Source organism: Vulpes vulpes, chromosome 9, assembly GCF_048418805.1.
Source record: "Vulpes vulpes isolate BD-2025 chromosome 9, VulVul3, whole genome shotgun sequence".
Taxonomy (NCBI): domain Eukaryota; kingdom Metazoa; phylum Chordata; class Mammalia; order Carnivora; family Canidae; genus Vulpes; species Vulpes vulpes.
Window position 1 is genome coordinate 37,232,547 of NC_132788.1, and position 13,455 is coordinate 37,246,001.

Consider the following 13,455-nt stretch of genomic DNA (forward strand, 5'->3'; position numbering starts at 1 on the left):
ACACAAAAATAATGCAAAATAAAAGATTATTTAAAAGCCTGATATTTGTTTTCTTTACATCTTATAAAATCAAGTGATCTAAGTGTTATTCTTTTTAAATAAAGATAAAACATCAAGATTGCATTGTTACATTCACATACCTTGTTAAAAATAATATAAATGTAGTTTACTGGAGAAGAACTGTCGTAATTTTAACATGCAGAATTTATTTACCTTCTCTTTATTAGGAGGTTCATTTCTTAAGGTTTTCTTCTCAAATATTAAAGGTTTTCACTTAAGAGGCTTACAGAAAGTGATTTTTAAGGAGTGACTCTTACATGATAATATGCATTTCACTTGAATGAGAATATTATTCTCATATCCATTTAATACAAATAAAGTCCTGAGTTCTAACTGTTGCATGTTAACTTGTAATAATTTCTATGAAATTTTGTCAACATTAGATTCTACTGGAAATGAGTCTGTTTTTTTGCTCTTCATTTAAGGTAAAGTTTATTTTAGAAAGTTATAATTACATAAGACTATCATGATTCAGGATTTAAATGTTGGTTTTGTAAGAATTTTATGGTTTTTTTTTTTTTTGGCCCACTTAGAGCTGTGTCCTGGAATTGGTGCCCAAACAATTTTAAGTGTGGTATGAGCTGTTTATGTCACTGAGTAAAATTAGATACGCCTGTTGCTAATAGGAGGGATGAAACATGAGACAAAGCCAAACACGTGAGAGCCTTCTCTTGCAGGCATAGTCCTGAAACCTCAAATCCTTCACTCATTCTGTAAATAAGGGGAAAGTTTGAGACATTTTGTCTCTGAAAGAGCTGGAGTTGATTGTAGCTACTTTTCCAGTGGGCTTTTTATACATCTAAGGTAAGTTATCAGTTTTACTTTGGATTTTATGTCATTAACAATAATAGGTACAAGATTTCTTGGTGTTTTTCTCTTTGTAGGTGACATATAAATTTCTTTTAAGATGTTGAGTACATTTCTCTAAAAATGATTATGTATAAGTATCAATAAAATTTAGTATGGCTTCTCATTGCCACTCCTTTAAGTTACTCTACTAGTATGCTATGTATTTTTCACATGATTTGTATTTCAAATGTTTTTAATTTGTAGAATGACATGATAGCAGATCCAAGTTATCAGGTATTAAGGTGTATACTATAGTTAATCTAGATAAAATATAATCTTTAAGATTACATGTTCTAGTTCTACTCTTAAACTTTTGTGGTAGAACTACATTTGCTTCACATTTTGTCCATAGTTCTGTTACAAACATCAAAAAACTAGATTAAAATTAATGAGAGCAAGAGTCTAAGTCATTTGAAAAATTGGGAGTAAGCAAAACAAGAGCAAATTACCAACTTCAGTTCCCAACTACTCTGAGTGAAAAAAAGGAAAGAATAGTTCTCTCCTAAAATCTGGAAACAAAGTGTTACTCAAAATCCAGATCAAAAAGTAAATACAGAGGAAAAGTTAAACATATGCCAACACTTAGGCCTACTAAAGTTGTCAGCTTGCTCTTTGTGCTTCCTAGGCTAATAAGGAGCAATTGGAAAAACAAGTTTAGAGGGAGGCACAGAAAAAGATAATAAGGGAAAAAAGAGCTCAACTGGCTGAAAGATTTGCCAGCACGATGGAGTAACTCACTAGTACAAAATGTACTGTTTTTACTTATTTCCTTGGAAACATTTTGTAGAAATAGGTACAAAGAGGCACACTCAGTTTCGAGACTAACGGTTCAAGTTGGTATTCGTCTTATAGGTTCTAGAATTTATCTAAAGTTTTCCTTCAAAGCCAAATGAAAAGTAGTATTTCAGCCATATTTAAATGTCAAATTCCAAAGACTGACAAATCCAAGTTTCCAAAAGAGGCTGGCTAAGCTTGCAGTTGCAGGTGCCAAGGGCAGGCCACCCCTGAAATGTAAAAGCCACTTAAACAGCTAGTGAAGAAACAGTCTGAACCCCCAATTTCCCACATTTGTTTCCCAAAAGCAAGAAATCAATCTCCCTCCCGTGTGAAAGGTGTCCTCCTTCTAGCAGGATATACAGAGACCTCCTTATCACCAGGGGTAATATACTCAAGTCTATATAAATCCTTGTTACTTTTTACTAATTTACTCCCCCAGCCCAAATTCTGTTTAGAATTCCTTACTAACAGAAGCTCCCAAAGTTAAGTTTTCTTTGTCCTGTAAATTCCTCACATATTTATGGTCCCTTTCTCCAAAAAGTGTAAAAACTGCCTGCCTGGGTTGTTTCTTTAGGTCTCCACCTCATCATTGGGCCTCCTTGTGTAAGTAGTAAACCTTGGGTTTTGTTTTGTTAATCTGCCTTATGTCAATTTAATTCTTAAACCACCTGGAAGACCTTAAAAGGTAGAAGGAAAAATGTTTCCTCCCCTACACAGTTAAAGTGCCGAAAATAAAATGGCACCATGTCATTCTTTAAAATACACACCCATTGCCTTGCTGTTGACTATGAAAATCAAGGAGTAATTAATTGTAAATTATGAATGAGTGCCCATTTAGTTTAATTATGCATATTTTGTAGGACCTGTGGTTCTTCTTTTCCTCCCTCTTCTACTTGGCTTCTCACAGGCCCTTGCTGCTTCTCAAATGAGCCCAGACCCTGTAAGTCCATAATTGGCATGGTTTCCTCATGGGAGCAAACAAACTACATTCCTGAGTGTGATTCTGCTACTTGTCCATTCCTCAGAACCTGCTTCTACCCCTCTGTCCTTCTCTCCCCCTTTTCTTCTCAGTGTAAATACCATTCTCCTATCTTTGAGCTTCTCTGGACCTACTGCAAGGCCAGATTATTTCCATATTGCCCCCGTGAGTGTTGTAGAAATGCCTCATCCACTGGACTTGCCATTTCTGACTGCAGCTTCATTTTCAATTTTATATGTGATTATGCCCTAGCACAATTTATGAGAAAATTGATACAGAGTATTTAGTAATTTGTGGATGTGCAAAAGTCTCAAGACTTCTCTGAAAATCCCTCAAAACATCAAAGTCTACTTGACGCGGGTATGATTTGACGCTGGTGTGCAGCACCAAAATGAGCTGGGGATTGCAGGAGGGTTCGCTTATGCCCAAAGGATTTATGCTTCATCCATAAGCAGTGGGGTGCCATTTGAGCATTTACAACAGAAAAGCAGCAGGGACAGATTTATTCTTTGGGATGCTCACTCTGGTTGCCATGGAGAATGGATTGGGGGCATGGGAGAGGGAGAGAGGAGGAGTTCTGGAAAAGTCCAAAGACAGCTTCTGCTAAGGACTGAGGAATGAAGGGAGAGGCAGCAGGAAGAAGTCATTCCCTTTCAGATGGATATCTTAAAACCTAGCCTCACCTTTGTGACTATTTCAACTCTTTTGAACATTCTCAATTAGTTTTATTTGTGAAACATCCCTGAAAAGCATACTATCAATGAAGAGGCAGTGATTACAAGTTCAGTGGAGTCCAAGTGCCACTTTCTAGCTGTATGACCTTGCTTGTGTGAATTGCTTAATTACCCTCTCACCTCCGTTTCTTCATTTGTAAAAATAGGGATTATCACACTTTCTACCTCTTAACGTTATGATGAGTATCAAATTCAGTTCATACAAAACATAAAGTGTCTGACTTCTTGGTAAACAGTAACTATCCTTTTCCTCCTCCTGCCCCCATCTCTTCTCACCATCACCACCAATAATGGGGAAACACATAATCTCGAATTCTCAACCCCACTGGCAGGGAGGTCAGAGAGGAACCTCAGAATAGTGAGTGATCAGTGATTCTAACCTGCTTCTCCTGGACCCCCAACAACACCATGTGAGCCCTATACAGAAGATACCAGGTTTAGACTCCTTTTGCTCCAGTGGGGAATGTTCTCCACATTCGGTCAAGGCTGCTGAGGAGGAAATACTCCTTCCAGAACACAAATAGAAAACAGACAAATAGTATCCTCCCTGATACTCTCACTAATTTACTGGAAATCCTGGGTGCCTTTAGTAGTTCTGAAGGAAAAAAACTCAACTGACTGCTGGGTTTCCTATGAACATTTTCCTTTCATAAAATATGTTAGATCTATCTTAATGAAAATTTTATATACAATATTCTAAAATGTTAATCTTGGTAAAAACATAGAAGTATGCTGTCCCTGTACCAGAATGCTTTTGAATATCACTTTAAATCCTCCCTTTTTCAATCCTGAGGAAAAGGTGTCTACAAAGATAGAAGTGAATCGTGACCTTGAAGTTCTCTGAAACTTCTTAATGAACTGTCAAAGCAATCGGAAAATTGCATACACACCACATTTGATAAGAACTTTAATTATGCCTACCTCAAGAATTTCTTTTTGCCCTAAATCTTTCATATGGAGACTTATAACTAAAAAGAATCTCAGCTTGGTTGATACATTTAAATAATTTTCTTAAGATTTGTCCTTTTGTATGGATATTTCTCAGAGTTAGCATTTAGTTAAATGCTATTTTTAGGGACTAGGCAAACTGAGATTTTTGAGGGGAAGGGGTCATAGAGCTGTTATGCCTGAGATTTTCAGTCCAGTCATAAAACTCCAAAGACAATGCCACAGAGGACAGGCTCTTTTATTCTGTTTGGTTAAATGTAGCTTCCATGTGTAACTTTAAGAATATTCTGAACTCTGTCTTCCTTTGTAAATAATGTCAAACTTAAGAGTTGTATCTATACAGGATGAATGACATGAGGGTGGACTGAAGCCCCCCTCACAAGACTGACAAACTGGCTACTAAATGGCTAATAAGGGTTTGCATACTTCTCTAGGGCATTGCCCACACTGCAACCCACATCTTTGTATCTAGCTGCTTCTCGGCCCTAATCAGCTGCTCTCATTGCTTGACACATGCCTCATAGAGAACATTACCATAATGAATCACTTGTATAAGAATCCTCACCTCATGGGCAGCCCAGGCGGCTCAGCGGTTTAGGGCCGCCTTCAGCCCAGAGCATGATCCTGGAGACCCAGGATCAAATCCCGCGTCGGGTTCCCTGCATGGAGCCTGTTTCTCCCTCTGCCTGTGTCTCTGCCTTTCTCTCTGTGTGTATCTCATGAATAAATAAATAAAATTTAAAAAAAAAAAGAATCCTCACCTCAGGTTTTACTCAGGGAACCTGACATAAGATAGCGATGTTCTACTGTGAAATCCTTCGGCATATCTGACTGTTCACTTGCAAAAATCCCCATCTTTCCAAGAGCAATTATTTAGACAGGCTTTCCCATGAGATTTGCTTGCCGGTTTATGAGTCTTTAGTAAAAGTCTTTAGTAAAAACACCTGTAGGACACTAAAGGCTGCCGAACTGAGCAGGACGATTGAATGGCAATGTCGTTGTGCCAGAGCTGGGATGGCCCTCGAAGCTGTCCTGGAATTGAGGAAGAGGCCTGGACTTTTGCACTCCTGCTGTGATCAAACAGTGGATGTGGGACATACTGTAGGTGGGGCCTCTCAGTGCCATCAAAAGTAATTCTTATCATCAATTCTCACTCCTGGCAACTGGAAGAATGAGAGCTTTAGTTCTGAAGAGTGACCAGTGTCACACCACTATTGTTCACTATTGGGCTCTGTTGGAGCAGGGCTGGCTGAGTCCTTGCTATGTCCATTTGCTCTGGTGTTGCAGGCACCTCCTTCTGGGGACCAGGTCTCTCTTCAGCCAAGGGTTTCCAGGTCTGGAACCTGAACAAAAAGTTGTGATTTTTATAGGAACCAGTGGCACTCAGCCTCCTGATTATCCATCCTCAATGTCTCTTTGTTGCATAGATGGAGAGAACTCCCCTGGTGGCTGCCCAACTATCCTCGTCCTCTTCAACAACTAGTAATTCTGGATTTTGTCTTTCACTATAGAAGCCCTCACTTTCTCCGAGCTTTTGAGGGCCAACCTAGCAGTGTATTACTGCCATCTTCCAAGACCTTTGCCATGGTGTTAAGTTCTGTATCATCAGAGGATGCTCTAATACCAAATGCTTCTTTGTCCACTTGGTATCTTCCTTGATGCGTCCAGATCCTCAGGACTCAGTGCTAGCTACATTGTTACCTGCTGACACACCTGCTGGATAGGGCCTTCTGGCCCTTTGGATAGTCCCTTTATTCCCTTATCAGGCCCTGCCTGTCCCTACCTGGTTATATGGTGCTTTAACCCCAACTCTTGGTCAACTGGCCAGGAGAGAACAGGCCAAGTGGCAGGTTGTCACATCCTCTTCAAGTGGGAAGGAGGAATGGGCCACTCTTTGGACTCAGACATTCTAGGGACATCTGGAGTTTCTAGTTTCTTAAGTGCATTGGCCCAGATGTCTCATTCCAAATATCAGGGCTCCACTGCCACCCTGCTGGGGCCCTGGCTCCAGCAGAACAGACTTGTTTGGGTTGAGAATTCAATCTTCTTTGGTACTCCATGACTCTTATAAAGGCTGGATCCTCTGTTGCTCTACCCTTCAGTTACAGGAAGACAGGGTGTCTTCATCAGCTGCCAGAGAGGCCCTCTGATTTTTGCAATTTGCCTGGCACCATCTCAGTCTCATATTGTCTTTCTTCAATGCCTTAAAGAAGAGCCATCAATTCCGTGGCCCTTATGATTGCTTCATTTGAAGCCCTCCAACCCCTTATGCATTGCACCTACTAGTAAGTCTCCTCCCACTGATGTGCCATCCCCCGGTCACCACCAGGGGCAGTTTTCACAGTGATGCCACCACAGCATGCTGTGGCATAGCCCTGTAATCCAGGAACTGCCAGAAACAGGGTCCTTGTTGCCAGTAATTGACAGATGATCCAGCTCCAAAATACCATTTTGGATTCACTTTCCCAGACTTCTTCTTACCACCAACTCTGTTAACTCTATTTCTCTGGGGGGAACAGGAGATTGAAATTTGCATAGAGGAAGTTCATTAAGAAGTATTTTTAGGAAGGATAGCTCTGAAGAATAGGAGTGGAGGAAACAGGAATGGGAAGAGGAAGAAACTGTGAGGTAGTGAAAAGAGAGGCCTCCATGATCCCACAGGGCTGGCTGGGGAGAGATGAGGAGTAGAGGATGCTCTCTGGAGTCAGAATGACCCTTCAGAATGGACATGAAGGCAGGAGCCAAGCCCTCATGCCACCAGACTGACTAGTCCTAGCTGCCTGAGGGGGCATCACTTTGGGTGGGTCTGCCCTCATCAGTCTTTGGGGCAGGGACTCAGGCATGCATTGTGAACAGGAAGCAGTCCTGATGGCTGGGGGAATGAGTTTCTTGGTGATAAGGGGAGGTCTGTGTGGCACACCACAGTATCTGCTTAGAGTAATCTTCAGGTTTTCTGTCTTTATGGTTATCTGATTTGGGCATGAATTTTTAGAAAATAATTTTCTTTCCTTGTTTTACTTTTATAGGTATGACTAAAGTATAATCCAGTAGAACAATATAAAAATATCATTTATGGAGAATTCATCTTTGCATTATATTCATCCATTTGATCATCAGATATTGGCAATGCTCTAGGCAGTGGGACTGGCTAAGAACCAACAGAAGAAAAAAAATCCTGCCCTTGTAGGTATGGGACAAATGATATGGGAACATAGATGCAATATATTTTGGATGTTGAATAAGTGGAGGAGACTGGAGGCAGAAGAGACCAATTTGCATTTCAGATTAATCTACTTGGATTCATAAGTAGGGGAAGAAGTTAAAGCAACCATAGGGGCACCTGGGTGGCTCAGTAGGTTAAGTGTCTGCCTTCGGCTCAGGTCATGATCCCTGGGATCCAGCCCCACATTAGGTTCCTTGCTCAGTGGAGAGTCTGCTTTTCCCTTTTACTCTAAGGCTCCCCCTGCTTGGGCTCTCTCCCTCTTTGTCAAATAAATATAAAGCCTTCAAAAAAAAAGTTAAAGATACCACAGAACTGCTAGGATAATTTCACCTTAAATAGGGGCTAACTTCAAATAACTAATGATCCCTTACTCTCTATATAGACAAATTAGAGTCCATTATTATTTTGGTGATCACTTTGATTAAATCATATTCTGTAATAAAAATATTTTACAGGAACAATCATAAAAATATTTCATTTTTTATATATGAGGAGGAATTGATAGTGAACATTTTTAACATAATGGCTCTATTTCAAATATTTATGGAAAATACATAAATATGTCATTCATATAATAGTAAATAGGTATTTGAGTTATAATTGATTCTATTAATAATATTTTAGAGTTTTTCTGATTTTATATGAGTTGTATCTGTAATAATAGTTTCTAGAACCTTGTCAAGGTTTGGCACTATCCTATTCTATAAATACACATTCTTTGAAATGCTAGTATGATCTGGCTTCAAAGTCGAAAGAGCATGAATTTTGTACTTAGTATACAATAGCAGCAAGTATAACACTATGTGCTAACCATTATTCTAGGAAAAGTGCATTTTCCCTTTGGGGCTATGATGGCAAATTTCAGGGAAATACAGGCCTCTTCATATGTAAGATTTATAAATATATTAGGGGGTGTATCAGAGCAAATGTTATAAGGTTAACTGGATTTATTGTGATTGTTAGGGATCTAATGATAATAAAATGGCTTGTTTAGAAAAATGATAGTACAGAGGCATAATAACCTTTATTAAACATAATTCTCATGATGTTAAATACGTATAATCCACGAATAAGTCTTACTTTCCACCTGTTGTGAGAAAGATGCCAGCAGATACAGGTGTTAGGTGGACCTTAAGAACTCTGAGAATATCAATTGTAAGCATTAGGCTTAGAAGAAAACTATTACATTACTCATGATATTAGGAAAGCATTTATAAGTGATGACACCAATAAACAGCCCAGTGAGACTTTCATGTGTTAAAAAAAAAACTTCTTGAAAAATTGCATAATTAAACTCTATGTTTGGTAATCCTTTTTGTTGATATAACATTCAGAAAATGCTATGCAATGAAATATTTCACACATTTGTGGGCAGTTTCTGAGGAATTTGACAAAAAAAAATCCACAAGAACTTGGGGGGAAGAAAACATAACCATATACTGTTTCCTAAAAGACTACATATTATATCAAAAACTAAATCCTTGTATTTATTTTGGGCCATCAAAATCAAAGAAGTATGTATTTTAAAGACAGATAAGCCAGGATCAAGTAATATCATGCCTTTCTCTTCCACTTTTGTTCAGGAGTCTTAATTGTTAGAAACTGAGAGTCTCCAAGTAAATTTTTTCCACAGTTTCCCCAGAACTTTAGCAGATCACAGTTTGGAGTAGACTTTGAAAAAGGAATGCCAGTGTGAAGAAGGATGAGAAGAGAAGAGAGAAGACTGGTTGGCTCAGTGGTTGAGTGTCTACCTTTGGCTCAGGGTGTGATCCTGGGGTCCCGGTATCGAGTTCCGCATCTGGCTCCCTGTAGGGAGCCTGCTTCTCCCTCTGCCTATGTCTCTGCCTCTCTGTGTGTCGCTCATGAATAAATAAATAATAAAATCTTTAAAGAAAAAGAGGGAAGAGAAGATAAAACAGCAATGAGAACTCCAGTCTCCAGGGAGCAGGTGCAGGGATTAGAAGGAAATGTGGCTCTGTGGACTGCATCTCATGGACAGGACCAGGTGCCAAAGCCACAGAGCCCTGTCAGACAGCTTTTTAAACATATCCCACCAAAAGTCAGGACATGCCCTAAGACTAAGGTGATCAGGAGTCTACTTTGAGGAGAAGGCTGCTGGGCCATATGAGTTGATCAGTTGACAGAACGCAGTAAGGTATGTCTTTAGAACTCAGTCTGGTTTTTATGAAAGCAAAAGGGAAATACCTAAGATACTATAGTTGAAAAGCAAAAGTAGAAACAGTGTGTGTGTGTTTTTTTTTTTTTTATAACAATCTTCCTCCCAAATCCAACTCATTTGTCTTATCAGGGTGAAACTTTATATGATCTTGATCCAAAATGTGCTGTTCAGGCACAAAGAGTGCTTATGATTAACATTCATTCTACCAAATGGAGTCACATGCAGGCCTGCTGGATGTGAAATGAGGGAAATGTCAGCCTATGAGTTATGACATACGGCAATAAAAGGGTCTGGAAAATAATGATGGGTAAATCTGTCATTTCCCTCTTTTGCATGATATGTTCTAGTTCTTTTCCTAGCTGTTCGTGAAGTTTCTGTTGAAGTTGAGGAAGTTAAAGAATGGGTGAGAGAGATAATATGTATGACTAAAGAAGGAATGACACATTTTTAACCATTATGCTGTTTCCTAGACATGTAAATCTATTCCACAAATACATTATTTATGTGGATATATTTTATTTGGCTGCCTGCCTGTAACAATTACATATAATTGAGTGCCCGCTCTGTTGCAGGTACTAGTCTAGGTGTTCGACATATGACTGTGAACAAAGGATCCTTCCTGCCCTTGTGGGGATAAGAGTCTAAAGAGGAATAGACAATAAAAAGTAAACAGAGGTTATCTCTGTGTCTATCCTGAGCAACAATACTATGAAAGAGAGAACCAGGATGCAGTTGTAAATTATGGCAGGACAGAAAATACATGGAAGTGGGGGTGCTCATGAGAGACCATTTAAATCCAGTCGAATGTGGTGGCCATGCAGTATGGACCAAATTTTCAGTCAGAAGGAGCAACATACAAAGGCTAAAAGATAGAAAAAGCTTATTCTGTTTGAGAGATGGAAGGAAGCCAGTGTTGAGAAGGGCAGAGTGGGATGAGACGGGACTGGAAAGGCTGGATGCACCAGTGGAATGGAGCTGAGTACGAAGCATGCCGAGAGGCTACTAAGTGGCCTTCAACAGGGAGACACACGGTTGCTTTTGGGCTTCTAGCATCTCGGTATAGGTTTTTGTTAACATCGACTTAGCTCTCACGGCAGCCACCTACTAATTTGTCTCTCTCCACTTGATGTAGGTGCACTAAATCAGAAGTTATGGTAGGTATGAACCATGCCAAGAAGGGGCGCATGTTTGGTACTGAATGACACCTGGTTCTGGTTATGAAGCTAGGTCTCCAAATGTGGCAGTCTTCGTTATGATACTTTAATGCATACACTTCTAATTGACATGAGTACTGTTCTCGCTCAATCACTACGCTGTGTCGGATTTCTGCCAACTTCAATTTCTGGCTGTTAACATTACCCCTTAGTCAAATACTATATGACACTGTAAAAAAAGTCTCCAATTTCTGAGTTTGTTTAATAAAAAGAAGGACAAAACACTGAGGAAAGTATGTTTGAATTTTAGCATTATCAAAGTAATAGATCTCAAAAGGTAGAATTATAAAAATTCTATAAATCTGAAAGAATACAGAAAAACATTTGGGAAATGCAATTTTCAATGAAAAAAGGTAGAGTGTGTAGAAAATTATTAACAATTTTTAAATGTCATTGTCTTTTCTCTATGTGTACATTTTAATATGTATTTCAATAATCTATCTTTCTCTTTTTTAAAGATTTTATTTATTTGTTCACGAGAGACACAGAGAGAAGCAGAGACACAGGCAGAGGGAGATGCAGGCTCCATGCAGGGAGCTCGACAGGGGACCCCATCCCGGGAATCCGGGATCAGGCCCTGAGCCAAAGGCAGATGCTCAACCGCTGAGCCACCCAGGCGTCCCAATAATCTATCTTTTTCACTTAACACCCTATTATTAGCCTTTCCCTGGGATATTGTTTTGTTTCCAAGCAGTTGATTTTTGTCATACCATAAGAATCCACTGAACTCATTACTCTTCATTTATTTACTGTCTTGTTTTTTGCCATCATAGATAATGTTACAGTAAATATCCTGAAATATGAATTTTCAAAGAAATAGGAATGAAAATGGACTAAGTTTCTAGAATTGAAATTGCTTGGTATTCTTCACTGAGAACCTCAAACAAAGTATCTGTCTAGAAGGATCACAATCACTTTCACGCTCACCAGCAGAGGACTACTGTGCTCACATTTCAGACACTTTGCCAGTATTGGCTACTATAACTTTTTAAATCTCCTTAGTCTTTGCAACTGCTCCAGCATTTGTGTTTATTTGCATTCCTTGGGTTCCCAGTGAAGCTAAACTTTTTTTACTATGTATATTATTGGTTATTTACATTTCTTTGATGTACATGCATGGCTTTGCTCAACTGTTATTGAATTGTTTGTGTTTTTTAAGAGTATCAACCTTGTCTTTAAGGCTGATGTTTTCCCCTAATTTATTATCAGCTATTGAATTGGGAGGGGAGCAGTCTCCTCCCCATGACTCTTCGTTTTCCTGAATGTTTATACCTGGTCACAGTGATGTGAGTTATGATGCAAACAGGGAGGCCAGAAAGACAGAATTAGCTAATTTAACAGAAGAATTAGCTATCTTTTGGAAATGTGAAAGCAAATGGAGGGAGAATTCTTCCTGTCCTGTGGTTCTCAGTGCCAGCATGACCTGTGCTTTAGATAAGCACACTAACTTCTTCCCTGGAAGAGTGGCCCATCTATACTGGCTGTCTCTTATTTCTCACTTTCCATTTACTTATTTATCACTTCTGTGTGGGGACTTGTTTTAGGCTCTATTCTCCTTTTTCTATTGTTGTGATCTCATTTTTCATCCTTGCAAAACTACGCTTTGCATCCAGTAAGTCCCACTCTCTATATATTCCTTTGTCCAATACATACTCCTCGATTGCCTATTATGTGCACATAAATCCTACTGGCCATGGTTATATAGTCTTGCAGGTGACTACTCATGTGAGTTACCTTGTCGTTTTAATGGATGACATAACATTATAGTGTGTGCTGCATAATAAATTATGCTGCTTGGCTGTCAGAGCTCTGTTACGTGGTATGAAAGGCAGTTTTTGAGACTTTCAAAAATAATTTCCTTGCAGTTTTTTGATTGACATGATGGGTGCTACTAGAGGCTTGGTAAGCCTCCAGTCAGCATGCCCTGTGGCCTGGCAGAACCTAACTCAAAGCAGTCAGAGTTCCATCCCTAACGCTCAGATGAATCTCCCTTAGAGAGAGAATATGGCTGGGGAGCTTGCCCATTGGACATCCTCCACCCCTTGTTTTGGGATTATGGCAGGAAAATATAATCTGAATCATATATATGTACCTGAGTGAGCATAATCGTCAAGCTTCAACCCTAGTCCTCTTAACATATTTCAAAGACTTTGGTTTTTGCTTTATCCATTATTGTGTAATGCACTTCTAATTTTACTATATTATCCACAAAGAATTTGTAAGAAACGAATCAAGTGGCATTTCATCATACTTCCTTGTGAACCAGTATGTTACCAGATTTTGTAAATGTTACATGTATGCTTAAAAAGAATAAGCATGTCCCTGTTTCAGGGATAGGGCTCTTTACATTAATTTTGGAGGGCTTGATCTATCAGTAGAGGTATGCTAAAATCTTCCACTAGGATAATGGCTTGCTTCATTATTTCTGGAACTTCTTCAGTTTTTATTTACTATATATAGATGAATAGATATACATAGAAGTGGGTATATCA

The 13,455-nt window shown here is 39.1% G+C and overlaps 1 protein-coding gene across 2 annotated transcripts in view; it reads left to right on the plus strand.

Annotated features, from left to right (window-relative positions):
- SGCG (sarcoglycan gamma) overlaps positions 1-13,455 on the plus strand; it is a 125,964-nt gene that overhangs the window by 25,344 nt on the left and 87,165 nt on the right. The window contains exon 1 of one of the 2 annotated variants that reach the window (XM_025996665.2): positions 656-864. The exons of the other annotated variant lie outside the window; for it this stretch is intronic. The gene's annotated coding sequence lies outside the window, so the exon portion shown is untranslated. Of the gene's footprint in view, positions 1-655; positions 865-13,455 lie in introns of those variants that run through there. 2 annotated transcript variants of the gene reach the window in all.